This window comes from Cyprinus carpio, chromosome B1, assembly GCF_018340385.1.
Source record: "Cyprinus carpio isolate SPL01 chromosome B1, ASM1834038v1, whole genome shotgun sequence".
NCBI classification, from domain to species: Eukaryota; Metazoa; Chordata; class Actinopteri; order Cypriniformes; family Cyprinidae; genus Cyprinus; species Cyprinus carpio.
Window position 1 is genome coordinate 12057947 of NC_056597.1, and position 11785 is coordinate 12069731.

Here is an 11785-nt window from a genome sequence, read left to right on the forward strand (position 1 = left end):
CAGAAAAATGTAAATACACAACACAGAATTTCTGAGGAAAAAAAAAAATCATAAGTCTACTGTAAAAAAAAAAAAAGAATAAATTAAGTTGTTTTATGCATTCAAATAATTAGACATGCTAAAACACAGAATTTGGTAACAAATATATATATATATATATATATGTATATATATATATATATATATATATATATATATATATATATATATATATATATATATATATATATATATATATATATATACAAAAATAATATGGTAAGAAAAAATAAAACATTTCATAGGGCCCTAAACTTTTTTTTAAACTTTTAATAAATTGATGTGAAGTTTCATGATTTTAATTAATTAGAAAAGCCTTTTAATTAATACAATTTAATTTAACTAATAAAAAAAAGAATTGAGAAAAATTAAAATGAAAAAAAAAAAAAAAAAACGGATTCCAGAAAAATTTAAATGGAAAAAACCGGAATTTAGGAAAAGATCAAATGGATTTCATAGGGCCCTAACTATCCCTCAGCCTTGTCGCGCCCCCCCAGTTTGGGAACCACTGCTTTATTCATTTAAATGAATACATTAATCGTGTTTATTATATATATATATTTTATTAAAGTGGAAATCAGTTTACTAAATAATGTAAACGACTGACTGCTTGGGATATTTGTGTTGTTTATTATTTTTTATTTATTTTTATTTATACTATTTAGATTTTTGTACAATTACTTGCCTGTCAGTTGAGTTTGTGGCAAATCATTTTGCAGTGTTTACATGTTGTTTATTACTGCATTAAATGTATTAAAATAGATGTTAAATGCACCTACATTTTTTGCATATTATGTTTTTCAGTTGAAAAGACTATTTTTCACTATATATTTCATCATTGATGATTTCTTTTAAAAAGTCTAAAAATCTTGTCTCGTATCGTTCTCGTGAACCCAGTCTCATGTCTCGTCTCGTCTCATGGGATAAGTGTCTCGTCACACCCCTAAAAGAAACCAAACAAAATAAAAGAAAAATATTTTCATGCTTTGTTGACTTCAGAAAAGCTTTTAACTCACATCTGGCATGAAGGGCTTTTACTTCAATTAATCCAATGCGGCATATAGGGCTGGGCGATATGACGATATAAATCGGATGGACGAAATTAAAAGTCTATCGATTCATATTGTACTCTATCGTTTATTTCGTGTTGCCACAAAATGCATTGTTTACTGCAATACGTTTTCATAATTAGAATGACCGCAGTCTAACATGCATTACACGGGAATGCAGGCAGACGCGTGAATAACAGCATGCGTGCGCTCACATCACGTTACTGTGCACGTGGTCACGAAAACTTAATGTTTGCATATGGCAAGCCAAAAGGTTCAGAATTACGCATAGATTAAACGCGTTTACATACAAAACGCAGTTTTTTTACGGCGTTTAAAATGGTATTAGCGAAACGCGCGTTATTTCCGCCGTTTTCCTTGTAGTATAATGAGCCACGCCTGCTGATTTCCACAGCCAGTAATATTGAACTGTTCTCACCCAATCAATGATGAACAGAACCAGACCAGACTAATTTACCACAGATCGTTTAAGCGGAAGAAGTGCCTGTGAACTGATAAGAAATATTAAGTAACTTCTTGTATATTTTCATCTCTACAAACATTGAAGATAGGCCGATTCCACATCTTTATCCTACTTGAATGTAATTTTTAATTATTTAACAATTATAAACCATAGTTTATATATCATGTACTACCCAAATACCTTTTATGTATATAAATAAGTGCTGGTTCAAAATATTCAATTAGCTTTGAGTAATTTAATTTCCAATACAATAAATCATACATGATAACGGAAGTCAGAGAGTGTGTAAAAGCTGTGCAGCTACAGAAGTTGGAGGCAATGGTCCTTAGTCTTTTTGACCCCTATACACCGCTATAACCACTGGTTCGAGCCCTGCTCCAAACCGATTCTGGTATACGGGGAGTTTATTTGTTGTTTAACAAACAAATATACGGTGAGGCATTGCTTCCACACATATTATTTTTTCTGCTCACGTGATAATAATGATTACATAACATTAAAAACAACAAATTTAATCTAAATAACGAGATGTTACGACGTTAAAACGGCATTATCTCCTTAAAACGACATATTTCTTTCTCAACAACATGTCATAAAAACAATATGATTTTCCAGTTATAGATTACATAATGTGAGCAAGCTTAGCGATTGTCCGAGCTGCTGTCGCCACGGTCCTGACATAAAAGAGCATCTGCACGCTGCTGAAATTATAAGAATATACTGTTTTAAATGTATTGTAATATTTTTATATTTTATATTTTATATTACAATATTTTTGTATTGTAATGTTTATTAAGATTAATCTCCAATCTTACTACAATATTCTATCCAATAACTACATTCAGACCCAGAGGATATGACATGATCAAATCAAACCAGTTATTTTTTTTAACAATACCGACTCTGGGCTAGGAATATTTCTTTATTTGAGTGACTCAAGTTTGATTTAACGACAAATCTAAATACTAACAAAAAGAAATAAAGAGAAATGACAGTTTGATTTTATTATTATTACATCACTATTATTAATATTTCGTTCTGTCTGAAGAACAAAAAAATGAAAATTAAGCTATATTTTTCGTATTTTTTTTTATTGTGGATAAAAAAATGAGCTTATGCATTTGCGCGTGAGCGGCCCTGAAACGCCACTTTTCAACTCAGCCTGTCTTTACTGTCTGTCCCATTAAAGCAGAATAAGAGTTCTTCTGTGATGTACAGCTCTGCAAATTAGTCACAACGTTTCTTCATATTGTTTGGCTGTTGCGACTATATTTCTTGCAAATATAAATCTCATATAAAGAGCAACACTGCACTTTTCGGGTCAGCGGCGTCTGAGCTTCTGCATTGTCCTCGCCGTACACCCACGCTCAGCGCAGCCTATTCCTTACAAAGCCTGGAATTTACCCCAGGCCCAAAAGAAGATTTGATGCGACACGCAGCTCGATTCAGGTAAAGATAGCAATGTATAGTCAATAATATATAATAATCAGACTAAAAATGGGCATAATGCCGCCCACGCATGTGAAAGAAATATTAAAGAATAGTCTAAGCTTATTTATTTTTACCCACGAAAAAAAAACAGCTAGCTTAATTTCATTTTTCCGTTTCTCAAACAAAATGAAATCACAATAAAAATAATAATAACAATAGGCTAATAATTATAAAATCAAACCATTTGTCACTCAAATAAATAAAATATAAAAAACATTTTTTTTTTAACAGCAGAGAGAAGTGCATGTGGGTGACGTAATACAATTGCATGTGCATGTCAGTGCTGCTATATTGTTAGCTAAAACTTTTTAAAGGCTCAAATGAAATGAAATAAAACAAATTTATTAGATGAAAAACTGAAAATAAAGATGCTGCCTCTACAAAACAAAATAAGTTAAATTACTTAAATAACTAAATTAAATAAGTTCTAAACAACAAAAAAAGAAAGAAATATTCTGTCAAATACAGAATTTTAAACAGTATTTGCGCCGGAAAATACGTCGTTGTGATAACAAACGCGTAAAAAACGTAACGTTAACACGAAAATACGTCAATGAAGCCATATTTGACGGCTTTTTACTGTGCATGAAAACGCTGTTTTTTACGCCGTTCATGTTGCCATATGATGGCGTAAAAAATGCAGTTTTAGTTGCACAGAGCGCGCGTCATTTACGGCGTTTTGCTAATAGTATAATGAGCCACGCCCACTGATTCCTACAGCCAGTACGTTTGAACGGTTTTCTCCCAATCAGCCAATTGTAATGCTGCTCATTAAAACTGCTCGGTCGGTCCCGAATTATTTTATATTTGCCTGTTAAATTTTTATTTTGAGCAAATTTGAGTCGTGACATGTTAACGGAGAACAAAAACTGGAATGTGAACACAGGGTCAGATGTGATCTGCGAGGTCCTGCAAACAAATGGGCAAAATCAGGTAAGATCTTTATTACCTTTCAAAAATAGCGGGTAAAGGACATGTAACCTGCAGAAGATAAATATGTCTGTGTGTATTTTTGCATATTATTATTTGCATACTTTAGCATTTTCACAGACGCTAAAGTTAGATGCTCATCTGATGGTGTGTGATGCTGGTAATTTGTTAATGTCTGTCTTTTTAGAGATTTTTCACATTTTTCTGGTTGTGAATGCCATGCATTAGGTGTTTTGTGTATTTTTTAAATCGCACAACAGTCTATTGTTTTAAAGATTAAAGATTGTTTAAAAGCAGTGGTTCTCAAAGTGTGGTACGAGTAGCACTAGTGGTACTCAGGCTCCCTCTAGTGGTACGACGAGGAATCACTAAATTAAAACATTAATGAATGTTAATAATTTTTAATTTTGATCTTTATTTGAGTAAAGTTGTTTTTTGGTGGTGTCATGTTGTTGTTGGTTTACATTTAAGTACAGTACAGTTTTTATTCCACTTTTGGTACAACACATTTTAATTTAATCATTTTTTTTATTATTTACCAGTTTGTAAGCACAGTACAGTGTTAATGTTCAAACTGTATGTATTTACAATGTTGTAGTTGCTTACAACAATAAACATTCTTATTTGGAATAAAACTGCCTTGTGTAAAACTGGACAGAGCTGTAGCTGAATAGTTAGGCCTACTATGCTGCTGAAATGTAATGTTGGTCATTATGGTGCTGCTTGGAGAGCATTTTCTGATTCTGAAGTGGTTGGTATAAAAAGTTTTAAGAACCATTGGTTTAAAGAAATGGTATAAAATTAAATCCTGCTTTTTAAGAACTTTTCAGTAAAACATTTCTTCTTTCCCCTTGTAGAGTCATCAATGATCCAGCTTATTATTGGCACATTGCTAAGGAATTGTTCATCTGCTACACTGCACTGTCACTTCTGTTAGAGATTCATTGACCCTTTGTGATAGGTTGTGATTTTACTTGGTTTAATAAAAATGTACTTAATTTGATTTTACTTGTTTTACCAAATACACTGTATAGTTAGGATTCTGATTAAAACAGTGTAACTGGGGGCTCTGAAAACACTGCTTGGGAATAATTTGTTAATATTGCAAACTTTCATCTGAATACATTAAATAAGTGTTTAATGAATAGTGTTGTGCACTTTGTTTGCACCCCCACTGTTATTGAACTGTAAAGCGAAAATTTTGTATGTGATTTGTTTTGCATTCAGTTTTCAGTTAAAAATATCAAAGTTGATATTTTATGAGGATTTAGTACAGGACCATACAGAAAGCGCACAAGTGGGAAAGAGTGGAGGGCATCAGAAAGGACCTAGAGCTGGGACACTTTCAAGGATCACCCGAAGCACAACCACGATATATAAACTACAGCTCTGTACAGTTTTACACAAGGCAGTTTTATTCCTAATAAGAATATTTATTGTTGTCAGCCACTTCAACATTGTAAATACACAGTTTGAACATTAACACTGTACTGTGCTTACATACTGGTAAATGAAAAAAATAATGATTAAATTAAAATGTGTTGTACCAAAAGTGAAATAAAAACTGTACTGTACTTAAATGTAAAACAACAACAACAACACCACCAAAAAACAACTTTACTCAAATAAAGATCAAATTAAAATTTATTAACATTCCTTAATGTTTAATTTAGTGATTCCTCGTCGTACCACTAGAGGGAGCCTGAGTACCACTAGTGCTACTCGTACCACACTTTGAGAACCACTGCTTTAAACGATCTTTAATTCATTTAAATTGTACTGACATTTGCGATATCCAGAAAACACAAACAGAGTATCTTCGAGACTGTTGTGCATGGCATTCACACCAGAAAAATTTGAAAAATCTCTAAAAGACAGACATTAACAAATTACCAGCACACCATCAGATGAGCATCTAACTTTAGCGTCTGTGAAAATGCTAAAGTATGCAAATAATAATATGCAAAAATACACACAGACATATTTATCTTCTGCAGGTTACATGTCCTTTACCCGCTATTTTTGAAAGGTAATAAAGATCTTACCTGATTTTGCCCATTTGTTTGCAGGACCTCGCAGATCACATCTGACCCTTTGTTCACATTCCAGTTTTTGTTCTCCGTTGACATGTCACGACTCAAATTTACTCAAAATAAAAATTTAACAGGTAAATATAGCAATATAGCAGCACTGACGTGCACATGCAATTGTATTACGTCACCCACATGCACTTCTCTCTGCTGTTAAAAAAAAAAAAATGTTTTTTATATTTTATTTATTTGAGTGACAAATGGTTTGATTTTATAATTATTAGCCTATTATTATTATTGTTTGTTATTGTTATTTCGTTTTGTTTGAGAAACGGAAAAAAACTAAATTAAGCTAGATGTTTTTTTTTTTTTCGTGGGTAAAAACAAATAAGCTTAGACTATTCTTTAATATTTCTTTCACATGCGTGGGTGGCATTAGGCCCATTTTTAGTCTGATTATTATATATTATGACTATACATTGCTATCTTTACCTGAATCGAGCCGCCCGTCGCATCGAATCTTCTTTTGGGCCTGGGGTAAATTACAGGCTTTGTAAGGAATAGGCTGCGCTGAGCGTGGGTGTGCGGCGAGGACAAAGGCAGAAGCTCAGACACCGCCAACCCGAGAAGTGCAGTGTTGCTCTTTATATGAGATCTATATTTGCAAGAAATATAGTCGCAACAGCCAAACACATATGAAGAAACGAAACGTTAGCGTTGTGTGACTAATTTGCAGAGCTGTACATCACAGATGAACTCTTATTCTGCTTTAATGGGACAGACAGTAAGACAGGCTAAGTTGAAAAGGTGGCGTTTCAGGGCCGCTCACGCGCAAATGCATAAGCTCATTTTTATCCACATAAAAAAAAAATACGAAAAATATAGCTTAATTTTCGTTTTTTCCGTTCTTCAGACAGAACGAAATATTAATAATAGTGATGTAAATAATAATAAAAATCAAACTGTCATTTCTCTTTCGTTAAATCAAACTTGAGTCACTCAAATAAAGAAGTATTCCTAGCCCAGAGTCGGTTTTGTTAAAAAAAAAAAAAAACTGGTGATTTGATTTGATCATGTCAATATCCTATGGGTCTTGAATGCAGTAAATTGGATAGAGTATTGTAGTAGAGATTGGAGATTAATCCTAATAAACATGACGTTTACAGTAAAAATATTACAATACATTTTAAAACAGTTACTCTTATAATGTTCAGCAGCGTGTGCAGATGCTCTTTTATGTCAGGACCACGGCGACAGCAGCTCGGATTCGGACAAATCGCTAAGCTTTGCTCACATTATGTAATCTATAAAGGGGAAAATCATATTGTTTTTATGACATGTTGTTGAGAAAGAAATATGTCGTTTTAAGGAGATAATGTCATTTTAACGATGTAAAATTTCGTTATTACAAGAAAATATGTCGTTTTAACTACACAACTCATTATTATCACGTGAGCGGAAAAAATAATATGTGTGGAAGCAATGCCTCACCGTATATTTGTTTGTTTAAACAGCAAATAAAAACTCCCCGTATACCAGAATCAGTTTGGAGCAGGGCTTCGAACCAGTGGTTTTATAGCGGGTATGTATAGGGTCAAAAAGACTAAGGACCATTGCCTCCAACTTGTTCTGTAGCTGCACTCAGCTTTTTACACACTCTCTGACTTCCGTTATCATGTATGATTTATTGTATTGGAAACTTAAATTACTCAAAGCTAATTGAGGATATTTTGAACCCAGCACTTATTTATATACATAAAAGGTATTTGGGTAGTACATGATATATAAACTAGTGGTTTATAATTGTTAAATAATTAACAATTTTCATTCAAGTAGGATAAAGATGTGGAATTGGCCCTATCTTCAATGTTTGTAGAGATGAAAAAACATAATACAAGAAGTTTACTTAATATTTTCCTATCATCGTTCACAGGCACTTCTTCCGCTTAAACGATCTGTGGTAAATTAGTCTCTGGTCTGGGTTCTGTTTGTCAATTGATTTGGGTTGAGAACAGTTCAATATTACTGGCTGTGGAAATCAAGCAGGCGTGCCTCATTATACTACAAGGAAAACGGCGGAAATAACGCGGCGCTTTTGTGCATTCAGAACGGCGTTTTTTAACCAGCGTCTTTGTTGGTTCAAGCCAGATGGCGTTTAAAAATGTGGCGCTTTTTTATAAACCAACTTTTAAACGCCATTGTTTTTTTTACAGCCGTGTTTTTATCGGTTTACTGCTCCGTTTTTTTACGGCGAGTCTGCTATTCATGGGCGGCGTATTTTGACGGCGTACTTCCCTACTGTTTTAAACACCATATCAAAAAAAACGGCGTTTTGTATGTAAACGCGTTTTAATCCTAGGCCTAATTCTGAACCTTTTTTTTCGGAACTCGTTTTTTGGCTTGACCATATTTGCATGCGTTTTTATTGGATAGCACTGGCAGAATTTGAATAATCAACTGATTTTTAACACAATAATCAACAGAGCTTGCTTATTTTAGCAGCATTTAGTCTCTGTTTTTGTGTTGTGGGAGAGGATTGCGTAAGCCGCGCATCAGCCTGCTTTTATAGAGTTTTCTTTTTGTTTGATTCATTTTTTTGCCTGCTTTATTTTGGCTTTGAACGATTGCATAATTACGTATGATATGCGTTCCAAAATGCATAGTAAGCCTCATAAACACAGTCATTTATGTCTTAAGGAAATGTAAACATTTGGGAGAGAAAGCGCTATGTACAGTATATTGCAGGGGACGGCAATCCTTTCCGGCATGACATGCCATTTTAATTTTTCTGTGGTTAACCTATCTGTGCCAACATGCACCAAACCCCCTGTTATTACATTGATACTAATGGAAAGCCAAATGGTGTTCAGGAATTTGCGTGGCTTTTTACCCTGCCGTTAATAATATTAAAAGCTGTTTTCATAACACGCCGCCGGGGTTACAATAAGCATTGTCAGGTGATAAGTTAACCGCCAGATGCCATCCACGCTGTTATAAATAACGACGCCACACGGCGCCGAGTTAGACGTTAGGGAACGTTAACACGCCACACGCCACTTAAGATGCAGAGACTTTATTCTGTGTCATCTAACATGGACACACCTCTCATGGGGCTACGAGGACTCTCTACGGTCAGAAGTCAGATCATCCAGTTTGCAAGAGCGTGAATATGGCAAGGAGCAGCCCTTATTCAAATTCTAGATATAAGGGGAGAAATGCAACTGAATTCGCTTTTGTCTCATAAAGTTATCACACCAAGGCATCGATCGTTAGTGCACAAACTTGAAAATGAGTTTATATCACAACAAGTTAAAGTTATACATGTCTATGAATCAGTATATTATGTGTATGGTAAATTGGAGCGATTCTATATTATGATTTGTTGGAGATAATACGCGCCTATCATTTTCAGTGTTTTATCACATGAACAGCTGTTTGGCCGGACATAGTTTTCACAACAGATGTACGTAATCTTTCTGGTTATCTTACATTGATATTGTTACGGGTACAGGTGCCCCGATGACGTGGTTTCAAAGCCTTAATGTCTTTATTGAGCTTTTGAGGCAACATAGCAGTATATTTTGTGAACGACAGAACTTCGCTGTGACCGACCAAACTGTTTTAGTCTGTAAAGATAGGCCTATTCAGATGCAGCGTTTCTGATGAGTACAGAAAAGTAGTAAGCATGTCGTATATGTCAAAGCTAAACAAATATTATTTTTTTGTAAGAATGCATCTTTTTGTTTAAGGATAATAAGAAACTGAATGATCAATCAGTGCTTGAATTAAGCACTGGGGGAGGTCGGCGGGCAAAAAAATCTTTCTCCCCTGACTTTTAATATTAGTATCAACAAACAAGGACAAATCTAAAAAACCCCAAAAGAAAACCCTCTGCAGTAATTAGGATGTAGTCCAATACGCTTGAAGAGCGATGGAGTACAGGGATTGAAGGCAATAATATGCTTTATTGGGTGCAACACGCAGCTACAGACGGCAAGCAGACAGCATATTATTGTAATTCAAATACATAACAAACAGTGTAGAAACGATGTAATAAAGATTCAGATTAAACTCTTTTTGCATTGCCAAAACGCAGACAAATTTCTGCATATAGCCTATTAAATAATTATGCACAAATAGAAAGCAGAAAATATGCACTTTCATGAAAATCGGCGTTAGACTACACCACGAAGGATTGGTAGGCTATTTTACAAATGGGAATACAACCGAAATTCATGACAATGTTTTACATTCAATGCTACCCATAAAATGTATTATGTAGAAAACAGTATGGCGTTTGAAGGACAGTCTGCGAACAGAGCAATGAGAAGTCGATCCGTATTTAGTAAAGGCAGGTATTTTATAAATCGCAATTTAGCTGCCATGAATAACCAAAAAAAAAAAGCGCGATCTACTAAATCAAACTTAAAATATTCAGACAAATTGTTGTGTGCAGCAAATCCAGTTCTTTTTTTGGTGTTCAAGAACACAGAGCATACCATAAAAAGTCAAGACAAAATGATATGAAGGTATTCTCGAATATCAGTTATGTAAGACACAACGGTTTACATCTATATGCCATTATGTAATTTGGATGTTTTATTTTTTAATTGTTACATGAATTGATAAAATCAAAGACACATAATTATTATCAGGCCTGTTTTAGGCGTTTTTATTATTTATATGTTTTAAGACATCCATCAATTATGGATGGGATAAAAAACTGACTCCTGAATGGACTTGCTTTATGAGAGCAAATGGCATCAATGAAAATAGCCTTTGCATTATTTTTGATTTGAATTTATTTGCATTATTAAAGTTAGTAATTAAAGCTTTTTTATATATTGTTTATTATGTATCTGTGAGAGGACAACAGTCACTGATGTTTAGGCTTCATCAGTTGTGAAGCGCTACTGCTCAAAACCTAGACAGCCGACATAGCGATTGTTTCTTTTATTTTTATATAAAATAACAACATTTTGTTGATATTGTTAGGCACATCAATAGAAGTAGGACACCACCTTTACAGTTTAGGAATGATGAATTACAGACTCTTACCTTTATGAGCAACAAATGACTGACCTATTTTAAGTGTTTCCCACTGTTGACCGCGCTGGAGGCGCCGCATGTCCTGCAAAAGCCGCTTTAGTTTCCACTCCTCGCACAAAACGACTGGATATGCATCCACACAGCGCACAGTTTTGTAGAGTGTCAACATTTTAAAATAACCATTGTTTATATGCTTGACTTTTTTATATATAATTGATTTTTTTTTAGGCAAGTCGTGGATGATATTGTGAAAGGCTAACGATTGATCAAAGAAACATAGGCTATATGATCAACTCACTGTCTGAAGCTGGCTGCTTGGTCCAACAAAAAAGGGGTAAGAAAGGTTTTAGGGGCTAAGCTAATCAGGCCAATGAAACACAATTACTAATCATTCTCATTTTTTATTAAATCATTCTTTCATTTCATTAATCAATCTTTTTTATTTATTTATTTATTTTTTATTAAACACAAAGGGGTGATTAATGATGCTTACATTATAGCATGTGCAAATTCACAAACAAAGTATGTATAATTTGGGCAAAATTGCAGGTGCCTGTCTTAATATTCAAGAATGTCATAGAGAAAATATGAAATAAATTTAATGTTATTATAGATTACAAAGATATTTATAATTAAATACATCCAAAAGGTCAAGACTTGCCNTCAACCAGTTTGCAAGAGCGTGAATATGGCAAGGACAGCCCTTACAATTC